A 12,707-nucleotide genomic window follows, 5' to 3' on the forward strand; every position below is an offset into this window, starting at 1 on the left:
TCTTCAAGGGTCTCGTTATATTTATCGGCCTTTTCTAGGATATTCTTGGAAAGCCTTATAACCGTGGTTTTGAATTCTATAGCCAGTCGTTTGTTTTCCTCCATTTCTTTCGTTTGTGATCTGATTCTTTGACGCCGCATTTTCACTGCTTCCCTGAGTTGGTAAGGTAGATTTGTGTGCTAGGTTTCCAATATGGCCCAGTGGGTCTGCCTCCCCAGTTAACCTGACGTGGACACCCTTGGTGCACCCCTTTGTGGACTGTGTGTACAGCCTTGTTGTAATTAAGTCTTGATTGTTGTTGGTATCACTGGGAAGAATTGACCTCCAGGCCAGTTGGCTGTAAGGATCAGCTGTGTCTATGCTGGGAGAAGTTCGGTGCTGGAGACAGCCTTATAGGATTAGACTTGCCAAATTGCAATAGCCTCTGTGCTCAGCTTGGATGGGGTGGAGTCTCAGTCTTGGCTTCCCGTCAGCCTTGCCCTTGCGTGCACGTGCGCGGCTTCAGACCTCTTCCTTCCCCGGTTCCCGAGTCTCTGCCCGAGAGTCCAGACTCCCCCCACAAGAGCGTGGGTCCCCAGGGGCTCGCCTGGAACTGGGGTCCAGTTCAGTCAGAACTGGGGCTCAGTGCAGTGAGGAGCCTCTGACTCCCTTCCACTAGGGAAAGCCTGTGGCAACCTCCGCAGCCTTTGTGCGCACTGGCACGCGCGCGCCTTCAGACTTCTGCCTTCCCCAGCTCCCGAGTCTCTGCCCGAGAGTCCAGACTCCCCCCACAAGAGCGTGGGTCCCCAGGGGCTCGCCTGGAACTGGGGTCCAGTGCAGTCAGAACTGGGGTTCAGTGCGGTCGGGGGCTTCCTTCCCCCTTCCGCCAGAGAAAGTCAGCCAGGCTCTCAGCCACCCTTCCTCTCTGCGCGCACAAAGACCCTTTGCCGTACCTCCAATTCTCTGTGAGCTTTTCTCTTTCCTTCTAGTTGTAGAATTTTCACTCAGCCAGCTTTCCTGTGGTTCTGGATGGTGTCCGTTCTGTCTTTTAGTTGTAGTTTTGAAATTGTTGTGCGAGGCAGCACTTTAGGTGCTTACCTATGCCGCCATCTTGGTTTCTCCCCCAGCAGTGTCTATTTTAATTTTTACTATATTTTAATCATTTAGGTTGAATCTAACAGTTTACTTTCCTCTCTTATTTTTTCTTGTGTACATATATTTGTCCTCTTTTAAAAAATAAGCTATGTTTTCAGTTAGTCTTTTCAGATCATGAATATATCCTTGTTTGCTTTCTGGCTTATTTATTTACTAGATGCCTGGTGCACAAAATTTGTGTAGAGGGGGGTCCCCTCAGCCCAGTCTGCACTGAATAACTGCACAAATTAATAAGCATAACACAAATAAACCTATTTTTCTTGTCCTCTGAAAGTGAAATATTTCCTGTTGCGCACACCAAAAAAGTCAGTTCAAGACTAATGATGTGGCAATTAGCTGTTAAAATATTCACCACTAAAATTAGTGGAGAGAAATGGTGTGCCTATACATAAGGCGCATAAGGAAAATGAATGCAACACAATTATAGTAATCAGTCATTAGTGAATGTTGTAGTTCATTATTAATAACTAGAGGCCTGGTGCATGAAATTCATGCACGGGGTGGGAGGGGTCCTCTCAGCCCAGCCTGCACCCTTTCCAATCTGGGACCCCTCAGGGGATGTTCGACTGCCGGTCTAGACAGGCAGTCGGACATCCCTCTCACAATCCTGGATCGCTGGCTCCTAATTGCTCACCTGTCTGCCTGCATGGTAGCCCCTACCTGCCCTGCCCTGCCAGCCTGATTGCCCCTAACTGCTCCCCCTGCTGGCCTGGTCACCACTAACTGCCCCCACACCAGCCTGGTCACCCCCAACTGCACCCCCTGCTGGCCTGGTCTCCCCCAACTGCCTCCCCTCCCGGCCTGGTTGCCCCTCATGGCCCCCCCACTGGTCTGGTTGCCCCATGCAGCCTGCTGTTCAGTCATTTGGTCATCCCTCACTAACCCCCCTGCCAGCCTGGTCGCCCCACACAGCCTGCTTGTTCAGTTGTTTGGGCAGTTGTGGGTGATCAGGCCGGCAGGGGAGGGCAGTTGGGGGCAATCAGGCCAGCAGGAAAGGGCATTTGTACCATTCAACAGAGGTAAAGAACAAGGACTTCCCCAAATGATCAGGCCCATCCTCCAACATAAACAATACCTCCTACTTCTCAAAATAAACTGGACTCAAATAAACTAAGTCCAGTTTATTTTCTCCTTAGTTTCTCTTTCCCTGGGAGATGTAACTGCAAACATATTGCTACAAGAGATGTCTGAGATTTGGCTGCTTATGATTTCTTATAGGATTTTCATGTTTTCCAAAATTACATTTAAGTCTTTTGTTCATTTTGAGTTTATTCTTGTGTATGGTATAATTTGGAGGTCTAGTTTCATTTTTTGCATGTATCTGTCCAATTTCTCCAGTACCATTTATCTTATTTATTTATATTTTTTAATACATTTTTATTTATTTCAGAGAGGAAGGGAGAGGGAGAGAGAGGTAGCAACATCAATGATGAAAGAGAATCATTGATTGGCTACCTTCTGCATGCCCCCTATTGGGGATTCAGCCTGCAACTTGGGCATGTACCCTTGACTGGAATCGAACCCAGGATCCTTCAGTCCACAGGCCAACACTCTATCCACTGAGCCAAACCTGATAGGGCTTCAGTACCATTTATTGAAGAGACTATTTTGATTCCATTGTATGCTCTTGCCTCCTTTGTCAAATATTAATTGAGTGTAATGGCTTGGGTCAATTTCTGGGGTCTCTCTTCTGTTCCATTGATCTATAGGCCTTTTCTTGTGCTAATATCAAGCTATTTTGATTATAGTGGCTTTGTAGTATTACTTGCTATCTGGTATTGTGATACCTTCAACTTTGTTCTTCTTAAGATTGCTGCAACTATTCCAGTTCTTTTTTTGTTCCATATAAATTTTTGGAGTATTTGTTCTAGATCTATGAAATATGCCATTGGTATTTTAATAGAAATTGCATTGAATCTATAGACTGCTTTGGGTAGTATGGACATTTTATTGATGTTAATTCTACCAATCCATGAACATGATATATTCTTCCACTTGTTTATATCTTCCTCTCTCTCTTTCTTCAACATTCTGTAGTTTTCTGCGTACAAGTTTTTACCTCCTTGGTTAAGTTTATTCCTAAGTATCTTAATATTTTTGTTGCAATGATAAATGGGATTGGTTTTGTTGTTGTTTCTCTTTCTGAGAGATCATTATTGGTTTCTGGGGGTTAATTTTGTATCTTGCTCACTTGGCAAATTAATTTATTAAGTCTAAGTTTTCTGGTGGAGTCTTTAGGGTTTTCTGTGTACAATATCATGTACAATTCACATCATTTGTGAATAATGACAGTTTTACTTCCTCTTTTCTATTTTGGATGCCTGTTATGTTTTTCTTCATGTCTGATTGCTGTGGCTAGACTTCCGATACTATCCTATATAATAAAAGCCTATATAATATAATATGCTAAGTGTCCAGTCATCCATTCAACCAATCAAAGCATAATATGCTAATGATATGATTAGGCCACTCACCTGCTCACTATGACATGCATTGACCACCAGTGGGCAGATGTTCTGACCAATAGGATAGCTTGCTGTTGGGGTCCAGCCAATCGGGACTGAATGAGACAGGCCAGACATGCCCTGGAGCCCTCCCATGGTCCTTCTCTGGCTGGCCAACCTCTCATGTCCCTCCCCAGCCCCGACTGTGCACCTGTGGGGTCCCTCAGCCTGGCCTGAACCCTCTTGCAATCCAGGACCCCTGGACCGATGTTGGAGAGTCGGTTTTGGCCTGATCCCATAGTCCAGGCCAAAGGACCCCTCTGGTGCATGAATTCAGGCACCGGGCCCCTAATGTTAAATAAGAATGATGAAAGTTGATATCCCTGTCTTGTTCCTATTTTCTGAGAAAATGAATTTAGTCTTTTTGATCCCATCTCTTTCTCTTACCCACTCTGCCTGTTCCACACTGGCCTATCACCATCTCTCAAGCACAGCTAGCCCTCTCCCAGTTTAGTATTTTGTACTGGCTCCGCCCTCTGCCTGGAATGCTCTTCCCCCATAATCTATCCTATTTTCTCACCTCCTTTAGGTTCTTTGTTAAAATATCACCCTTATAGTCAGATCTTTCCTTAACATCCTGTTTAAAATGGCAACCACACCTCCCAGCTCTCTTTAATTTTCTTCCCTGCTTCATTTTTTCCATAGCATGTAGCAGTATCTGATGCACTATAAATTGTGTTCATTTACTTACAATATTGTTGTCTGTATTCCCCATGAAGGAAGAACTTTTATTGTTGTTTTTTAACCTGGAATAATTTTTGGCACATAGGCACTTAATAAAGATTAGTTAAATAGAACCAGGATTTGAAAGTATTACAAAAAAGTAAGGATTTAACCCTGATAAATACTGCCAAGAGATTCTTTAAGATGCTGTTATCTTATCTGGCAAGAAAGGGTTCATTGATGACCTTCACTGAGCCATTTTATGGAGTGGTAGAGATGGAATCCCAAATGGAACCCATTGATGAGAAAACAGAGTAAAGAAAGGAATAATCTGAATTTGCCCAACACTTCGTATAGTTTTAAAAGACAACAGAGAATGAAGTGGTAGCTGTAGAGGTATCAGACAATTTGTATGCTTTCTTTGAGGAAGATCCAGGAGAAGAGAGCAATTATGCAAAAGAACATAATGGCAGAAGCAAAATCCTTAATTAGGCAAATGCAGATGGGATCCCAAGGACAATCTTTGATAACTGGAGAGAGAGCATCTATTCAGTTATAGTTAAGCCTTTCCATGTGAAAGTTACTATAATTGTGTGTGTGTGTGTAATGTGCATTTTTGGTCATTCATCTTACCAAATCTCTTTGAAGGGCAGCGATTATTTATAGTAACTTAATGTAGATAAATTTTGGGGTCAGACATTTCAACTTTTGTCAATATCATTCATTCTAGGTATATTACCTGACAGGTTAATTAACTTCTCTAAGCCTTAGTTTTCTCATTGTAGCATGGAGATGATAGTATTTACCTCATGGAATTATAGTGAAATGGATACGTGTATCAAATTTATAGCAGTACTCTCTGTATATAAGATTCTCAATAAATGGTAGTTGTAATTATTGTTATATATTTTATTATTTTTAATGTTCCCTAAATTTACTCTTCTTCTTCTTTTTTTTTAATATATTTTATTGATTTTTTTACAGAGAGGAAGGAAGAGGGATAGAGAGTTAGAAACATCGATGAGAGAGAAACATCAACCAGCTGCCTCCTGCACACCTCCTATTGGGGATATGCCCGCAACCAAGGTACATGCCCTTGACTGGAATCGAACCTGGGACCTCTCAGTCCTCAGGCCGATGCTCTATCCACTGAGCCAAACCAGTCAGGGCTAAATTTACTCTTCTAAAAAATGGAGATAATATATATTTTATGAGTTTTTAAGTGAGTATTAAATCATTGCTTTATAAATGGTGGTGTAAATACAAAAGTAAAAATATCAACACCAAATCCCAGGTAGATTTATTTTATTAAAACAAAAACAACAATAAAAACTGTGTCACCTGCAAGGAACTACTTTGAGTCTCACTCTCCTAGTCTCAGAGAAAAAATGGTTTCAACCCATATTAGAAGGTTCAAAAGTTATCTATACTAATAAAAGCTTAGGTGGCCCTTGCACACAATGTCATCACAAGATGGCCACCACAAGAGGCTTCCACAAGATGGTAGCCACAAGATGGCCACCACAAGATGGCCAGATGCACAGCAGAGGCAGGGTCCGGCGGCCACACTGTGCAGTGAGGTGGGGGTCCCGTGGCTCCAAGTAGCATGGAGGAGGCCAGTCCCGGTGTCTCCACTGCCTCATGGGGAGGAGGAGGAGGCGGGTCACGGAAAGGGAGGGCAATTATGGGCAATCATGCCAGCAGGGGAGGACAGTTGTGGGTGATCGAGCCAGCAGGGGAAGGGAGTTGGGGGCGATTGGGCCAGCAGGGAAGCAGTTAGACAGGGGAGCTGTTAGTGGACGATCAGGCTGGCAGGCAGGCGAGCAGTTAGGAGCCAGTGGTCCCGGATTGTGAGAGGGGTGTCCGACCGCCAGTTTAGGCCCAATCCTGGGACCAGGCCTAAACTGGTAGTCAGACATGTCCCGAGGGGTCCCAGATTGGAGAGGGTGCAGGTAGGCCTGAGCACCACCCTCCCTCCCCCGTGCAACTATGAAAAACACCTACAAAATGCAGAGTTTAATTATAGGGACTGAAATATTTGAAAGTAGAGTTTCATTAAGGTCATCAGAGCTAACATTTCAGTGTTTCCCTAACATTATTTTATTAAGGTGCATCTTTTAACTCTTAATAATTAGGCAATTACTTAATCCTCACTATTTAAACAGTTTTGTTCTTATTTGTATCTTCAGAGAAAGTATGTTCTAAACATACTTCAAAGACAAAAGTAACAATAAACTTTCAATAGCTAATTTAAAAAATATGGAAAGTGCTTTAATGTTTATAATTTGAAATATATCATTCTATGTACTCTTACACCTGCAATCCTTACAGAAACCTTTGCTTAAAAATTGGTAAAATTCTGAAGATCTTGATGTATATCTTTGTGGTTCTGCTCTCTCATTTACTTATTTCTTTCTCAAATAGGTGCCTCCTAGGTTTTAATTTTCTATATCAGTTAAACAGTTCCATTTACTAAAGTTTAGTTCCAATATACTGATTTGGAGTCCTTGGAAAGAAAAACACTGATCTAATCCTTATTGTTATGAAGCTTAAAATTTTATTGGGGGGACATCAAGTCTTACATATAAAATTGGACATACAAAATATTAGTGGCAATGCAAGTTGCAAATTATTATATTGTGTACCAAAACAAAATATACCCATGGGGTAATAAGAGTGGCATAAGGACAATTCTGTACATATTCAACATCTGTATGCTTACAATACTCAAATTCATATCTGTAGCCTGAAGATAACCAATTTATCGCAGTTTACCAGGACTTCTCTGATTTCAGCATTGAAAATCAGCAAGAAAACCCATAGTTTAGGTAAACAATAAGATTGGTCACCCTCATAGCTGTTGTATCTTCTGAGATTCAACTGGTCATCTCCACTTTACAGCCCATAGATGTCTCCCTCTCTAGAAGACCCAAAACAAATATATCTTTACTTTATATAAAACTGCTCTTCTACTTATGTTACCATCTCAGTAACTTCAACCACCATCTATCCTGACGATCATGCCAGACACCAAGTATTTATTCTTAACATCTTTCTCCTTCTCTTCCCAAATTGCACCCTGGTCTCTACATTGACATCAAAGTTCTCATTCTTGATCCATTTAATCTGTTTCTATGTGGAACTCAGAGCAGTTATTTTCTAAATCACTAGTTTCATCATTTTACTTTAATGATAAGCACTTTGAGTTTCCCCTTTTCCAGTCAAATGAAATCCACACTCTTTAACATGTGTCATATTATATTTCCTTGCTTGTTTGCTCACAAAGTCATTTGGAACTGGACCATTTTAAAGCAGTCAAAAATCAAACAACCACAGTGCATTTCAAAGTATTTACAATGAGCCTAAATGATTCTAAGGTTAATTCCTTCAGCGGAGCTTCTCTCTAAAATGATTATATAGAAACTAGAGGCCTGATGAACAAAATCTGTGCAAGAATTGGCCCTCAGAGCTGCAGTGGCTGCTTTGATCCCACAGCTGTAGCCCTGGCTTCGTCTGGAAGGTCTGGAAGGACGTCTGGAATGACATCCGATCTAATTAGCATATTACACTTTTATTACTATAGATGGCAATGCATAATACAATAAGAACTTAGCCCTAACCGGTTTGACTCAGTGGATAGAGTGTTGGCCTGCAGACTGAAGGGTCCCAGGTTCAATTCCAGTCAAAGGCATGTACCTTGGTTGCGGGCACAACCCCAGTAGGAGATGTGCAGGAGGCAGCTGATCGATGTTTCTCTCTCATCAATGTTTCTAGCTCTCTATCCCTTTCCATTCCTCTCTGTAAAATATAATTTAAAAAAAAGAACTTAGACAACATTTTTTAAAATTTTATTTTATTCTTTAAAGTATTACAAATAGTAATACATATATCTCTTTTTTTTCCCCATTGACCTTCCCCCAGCCTCCCTTAACCCCTGGCACGTGCCCTCATCCCAACCCCACCCCCCCCAGTGTCTTGTGTCCATTGGTTATGCTTATATGCATGCATACAAATCCTTCGGTTGATCTCTTTCCCCCCCTCCCCAACCCTTCCCAGCCTTCCTGCTGTAATTTGACAGTCTGTTCAATGCTTCACTGCCTCTGTATCTACCTTTTTATTTATCAGGTTATAATGTTCTTTATTTTCCATAAATGAGTTAGATCATGTGATATTTTTCTTTCATTGCCTGGCTTATTTCACTTAGCATAATGCTCTCCAGTTCCATCAATGGTGCTGCAAATGGAAAGAATTCCTTCTGTTTTATAGCAGCATAGTATTCCATTGTGTAGAATTACCATAGTTTTCTAATCCACTCATCTGCTGATGGGCACTTAGGCTGTTTCCAAATCTTAGCTATGGTGAATTGTGCGGCTATGAACATAGGATGCATATATCCTTTCTAATTGGTGTTCCTAGTTTCTTGGGGTATATTCCTAGAAGTGGGATCACTGAGTCAAAGGGGAGTTCCATTTTTCGTTTTTTGAGGAAACTCCATACTGTTCTTCACAGTAGCTGCACCAGTCTGCATTCCCATCAGCCGTGCACGAGGGTTCCTTTTTCTCCGCATCCTCGGCAGCACTTGTCATTTGTTGATTTGTTGATGGTTGCCATTCTGACAGGTGTGAGATGGTACTGCACTGTCATTTTGATTTGCATCTCTTGGATAATTAGTGACTTTGAGTATGTTTTCATATGACTCTTGGCTTTCCTTCTGTTTTCTTTTGAAAAGAATCTATTTAGGTCAGTTACCCATTTTTTTATTGGATCATTTATCTTCCTTTTGTTATGTTGTATGAGTTCCCTGTAAATGTTCAAGATTGAACCTTTATCGGTGATAACATTGGCAAATATGTTCTCCCATACAGTGGGCTTTCTTGTTGTTTTGTTGATGGATTCTTTTGCTGTGCAAAAGCTTTTAATTTTGATGTAGTCCCATTTGTTTATTTTCTCTTTAGTTTGCATTGCACTAGGAGTGGTATTGGTGAAGAAATTGTTTCTGCATATGTCTGAGATTTGCTGCCTGTGGATTCCTCTAGAATTTTTATGGTTTCCTGTCTCATGTTTAAGTCTTTTATCCATTTTGAGTTTATTGTGTATGGTGTAAGTTGGTGGTCTAGTTTCATTTTTCTGCATGTATCTGTAAAATTTTCCCAACACCATTTATTGAAGAGACTGTCTTGACTCCATTGTATGTTCAGGCATCCTTTGTCAAATATTAATTGAGCATAGTGGTTTGGGTCGATTTCTGAGTTCTCTATTCTATTCCATTGGTCTATATGTCTGTTCTTGTGCCAGTAACAGGCTGTTTGGAGAACAGTGGCTTTGTAATACAGCTTGATATCTGGTATTGAGTTCAAACCTACTTGTTCTTCTTTCTCAGGATTGCTGCAGCTATTCGGGGTCTTTTTTTATTCCAGATGAATTTTTGGAGAGTTCTTTCTAGGTCTGTGAAATATGCCATTGGTATTTTAATGGGGAGTGCACTGAATCTATAGATTGCTTTGGGTAGTATGGACATTTTAATGATGTTGATTCTACCAATCCATGAACATGGTATGTTCTTCCATCTGTTTCTGTCTTCGTCTATCTCTTTTTTCAGTGTCCTGTAGTTTTCTACGTATAGATCTTTTACTTAATTAGTTAAGTTTATTCCTAGGTATCTTATTTTTTTTTGGAGTGATGGTAAATGTGATTGATTTTTTAATCTGTCTTTCTGTAAGTTCACTATTGGGGTATAGAAATGGCATAGATTTCTTGGCGTTAATTTTGTATCCTGCTACATTGCCGAATTCATTTATTAAGTCTAATAGTTTTTTGATTGAGTCTTTAGGGTTTTTTATGTACAATATCATGTCATCTGCGAATAAGGACATTTTTACTTTTTCTTTTCCAATTTGGATGCCTTTTGTTTCTTCTTCTTGTCTAATCACAATGGCTAATTACTTCCAGTACTATGCCAAACAGGGGTGGTGAGAGTGGGCATCCCTGTCTTGTTCCTGTTTGATTTTGTCAAATGCTTTTTCTGCATCAATTGATATGACTATATGATTTTTCTTGCAATTTATTTATGTGATGTATCACGTTTATTGATTTGCAGATATCGGACCATTCTTGCATCCCTGGGATAAATCCTACTTACTGATGGTGTGTGATCTTTCTGATGTACTGCTGGATCCAATTTGCTAGAATTTTGTTGAGGATTTTAGCATCTGTGTTCATCAAGGATATTGGCCTGTAATTCTCTTTCATTGTGTTGTCTTTATCTGGTTTTGATATTAGGGTGATGCTGGCTTCATAGAATGAGCTTGGAAGTGTTCCTTCCTCTTGAATTTTTTGGAATAGTCTGAGGAGAATAGGTTTTAGTTCTTCCTTGAAGGTTTGGTAAAACTCTCCTGTGAAGCCATTTGGCCCCGGGATTTTTTTTTAATGGAAGTTTTTTGATGACTGCTTCAATTTCTTCTATAGTTATTTGCCTATTGAGATTTTTAGATTCTTCCTGATTGAGTTTTGGAAGGTTGTATTATTCTAGGAATATGTCCATTTCCTCCAGGTTGTCCAGTTTGTTGGAATAGAGTTGTTCATAATATTTTTTAACAATCATTTATATTTCGGTGGGGTCTGTTGTTACTTCGCCTCTTTCATTACTGGTTTTGTTTATTTGGGTCCTCTCTCTTTGCTTCTTGGTGAGCCTGGCTAGAGGTTCATCAATCTTGTTTATCCTTTTAAAAAAACAGCTCTTGGTTTTGTTGATCTTTTGTATTGTTTTTTTTTGTTTGTTTGTTTTTTTGTTTTTTGTCTCTATGCTGTTTATCTTCACTCTGATCTTTATTATATCCTTCCTTCTGCTTACACTGGGCTTTTCTTGTTTCTCTCTTTCTAAATCTTTGAGTTGTAGGGGTAGATAATTTATTACCATTGTTTCTTGTTTTTTTGCAGTAGGCTTGTAGAGCTATGGACTTCCCTCTCACGACTTCTTTCGCTGTGTCCCATAGATTTTGAATTGTTGTGTTTTCATTGTTGTTTGTTGCCATGATGTTTTTTATTTCTTCTTTGATCTCTCTGGTAACCCAGTCATTGTTTAATAGCAAGCTATTTAGTCTCCAGGTGTTTGTTTGTTTGTTTTTTTATTGTAGTTGATTTCCAGTTTTATGCCACTGTGATCTGAGAAGATGCTTGATATGATTTCTATCTTCTTGAATTTGAAGAATTGCCTGTGACCCAATATGTGGTCTATCTTTAAAAATGACCCATGTTCACTTGAGAAGAATGTATATTCTGTGGCTTTGGGGTGAAATGTTCTGAAGATGTCAATTAATTCCATCTGGTCTAGTGAGTCACTTAGGATTGATGTTTCTTTGCTGATTTTTTGTTTAGAGGATTTGTCCAATGGTGATAGTGGGGTATTAAAGTCTTCTCCTATGCCGGTATTGCTGTCAGTCTCTCCCTTGATATCCTCCAGAAGATTTTTTATGTATTTGGGTGCTCCCGTTATGGGTGCGTATATGTTTACCAGAGTTATTTCTTCTTGTTGGATTGCTCCCTTTAGTATTATGAAGTGGCCTACCTTATCACTTTTTATGTCCTTCACTTTTAGATCTAATTTGTCAGATATAAGTATTGCTACCCCAGTTTTTTTTCATTTCCATTTGCCTGAAAACCTTTTTCCATCCCTTCACCCTCAGTCTGTGTGCTTCTTTTTTTCTGAGGTGGGTTTCCTGTAGACAGCAGACATATGGGTCATGTTTTCTTATCCACTCAGCTACCCTGTCTTTTGATAGGAACATTTAATCCATTTACATTTAAAGTTATTATTGATAGGTACATGTTTGTTTCCATTTTTATTCTTTATGCCTGTGTTCCTTCTTTGCTTCCTATTTCTTTTTTTTACAGCAGACCCTTTAGCAGTTCTTGCCTTGCTGGTTTGGTGGTAATAAACTCCCTTAGTCCTTTTTTGTCTGTGAAGCATCTGATTTCACCCTCAATTTTGATAGCCTTGCTGGGTACAGTATTCTTGGATTCAGACCCTTCCTTGGCATGACTTTGTATATTTCATTCCATTCACTTCTGAACCTGATGTGTTTCTGTTGAGAAATCAGTCACTAGTCTGATGGGGGATCCTTTGTAGGTAACTTTGTGTCTCTCTCTGGCCGCTTTTAAGATTTTTACTTTGTCGTTGGTGTTTGCCAATTTAATTATAACGTGCTTTGGCATCAGTGTTTTGTGGTTCATTTTGTTTGGGACTCTGTGAGCTTCTTGAATTTGTGTGAATTTTTTCTTCCCTATATCAGGGAAGTTTTCTGTCATTATTTCTTCCAACAAGTTTTCTATTCCTTGCTCAGTTTCCTCTCCTTCTGACATCTAAATTCTGCAGATGTTGTTTCATTTTGTGTTGTCCCAAAGTTCCCT

Source organism: Plecotus auritus (assembly GCF_963455305.1).
Source record: "Plecotus auritus genome assembly, chromosome: 2".
Lineage (NCBI taxonomy): Eukaryota > Metazoa > Chordata > Mammalia > Chiroptera > Vespertilionidae > Plecotus > Plecotus auritus.